The sequence below is a fragment of the Wasmannia auropunctata genome, unplaced genomic scaffold (genome assembly GCF_000956235.1).
Source record: "Wasmannia auropunctata unplaced genomic scaffold, wasmannia.A_1.0 LD336088.1, whole genome shotgun sequence".
Taxonomy (NCBI): Eukaryota; Metazoa; Arthropoda; class Insecta; order Hymenoptera; family Formicidae; genus Wasmannia; species Wasmannia auropunctata.
This window is the reverse complement of record NW_012026802.1, coordinates 4,326,897-4,329,127: the sequence shown is the minus strand read 5'-3', so window position 1 is coordinate 4,329,127 and position 2,231 is coordinate 4,326,897.

Sequence of the window (2,231 nt, the reverse complement as noted above, 5' to 3'; positions counted from 1 at the left end):
AAGTAAGATGCTGCGATACAAAGCCAGGTTAGTAGTGAAGGGGTACCACGAGCAGGTACCAAGTATAAATTATAACGAAGTTTTCTGTCCGGTTGTTTACAGATTCAATACTTTAAGATGTTTGTTTGCCATAGCAGCTAAGTGCGACTACGAAATTAACCATCTGCATGGATGTAATTACGGCCTTTCTAAATGGAGACTTTGAAGAGAATATGGCGAATCAACCAGAACGCTTTGTCAAGAAAGGCGAAGAGGAGAAAGTAAGCTGAGAAAGGCGTTATGTGAGTTAAAACAAGGAGTCAACGCATGGAACAGAAAGCTGAATCAGGTACTTAATTTTTGTAATAATTTTTACAATATCCAGCCATACGCAAACTGCCGCGTCGCATTTTTGTCGGTCTTCAAATACAGTTCTTTACACAAGGCCGAAACCTATTTGAAACGAGTTTTAGTTTTCTTTTTTATTATTGCATATATAATACTTAAATTTATTTATAGCTATTATATATAGTGTAAACATAACTGTGTGAATATAAGGATTAAAATTCAACTTATACGCATTTGTACCATGCGGGATATTATCTTGATCGAATCTCTGGGATAAAATTTTTTATTTTAATTGATATTAAAAGTCAAATAAACAGGAATGTATGTGTATCTTATTTTTGGCAATTTACAGCTTTCGAAAGAGTAAATCTTTACCTTTAATTTGCTTTTTTGTTGAGCGTTGTACGATTTTTTTTCACCGAGTTATTCAACATTAAAGCAAAATGGTTCTTTTTGCTTCAATTTGAAAAGTAGAGATTTCAAGCTGTCAAATGCTTTTTTGATCATCTCGATACGATCATTTTTGATGAAGTAACACTCTTGAATTTTGCCTATTTTTGGATAGTAAAGTAAGGTGATCTTTTATTTTTGGCATATGTATTCTGTAATTTAAGAATAGACAAGCTTCAAATGAGTGTAACTTCGTCAAAAATGATCATATCAAGATGTTCAAAAAAGCATTTTACAGATTGAAATCTCTACTTTTCAGATCGACACTTTAGAAAACATACAATTTATCAAGCGACTTTTCCAATATTAAAATAATTAAATCGTAAACTGAGGCTAACGCGTAAGCCCCTATAAAACAAAGTACGAATGTGGCTAATCGCTTTTTTAGATAAATATTTGGTCTGATCGATAGTGAGGTATGGGGTCAAGCTAGAAGGAGAGAAAATTTATTCGCTGTTATATGCGGATGACATGGTGTTGGCGGAGAAGGAGGATGGGATAAAATTCATGTTAGTAAGGTTGAAACTTTAGAAAAAATATTTGGTCTGATTGATGGTGAGGTATGGGGTCAAGCTGGAAGGAGAGAAAATTTATTCGCTGTTATATGCGGATGACATGGTGTTGGCGGAGAAGAAGGATGGAATGAGAATCATGTTAGTAAGGTTGAAACTTTAGAAAAAATATTTGGTCTGATTGATGATGAGGTATGGGGTCAAGCTAGAAGGAGAGAAAATTTATTCGCTGTTATATGCGGATGACATGGTGTTGGCGGGGAAAGAGGATGGGATAATAATTACAATGTTGATTAGTATGAAAGTGCTTATAATAAATGGAGCAAGTTTCGAAATTTAATACATTTACAACATAATGTTCGTACAACAAATTAAAGAGCTTACAGTGAGCTAACACATATTGTTGCGTTAATAAAAATGACACAAAAAATAGCATTTTTGAAATAATGAAAGAAAATTGATCCCAAAAATTAAAATATATTTATGAGAACACGATACATTTGACGACACATTGCTTATATTATTAAAATCATGAATACGTTAGAGATAATACAACTTGGATTTTGTTTGTTTAATTTGATACAATAGTATTTTCGGGGTATATTAATTACAAAATAATTTTCCGTGATTGTTATATATTGAAGATAATGCCACTTAGGTTTTTTTTATGATTTAATAGTTTTTTTTTTCGAAGTATTATATATTTAAGATGATACGAAGGTCTCATTTTTTTCAATCTAATACAATTTTTTCGAGATAAAAACATTAAAAAATATACTTGGCGGTTTTTTTACATTTTTAATGTCTTTTCCACGGATTTCACTAATTTTTGCTAAGTATAGTACTTAGTATAGTATAGTATATACTACGTATATATGCTAATATATATACGTATATATACTTAGTATAGTAATTTTTCTAAATCTCAATAAGATGAGTCAA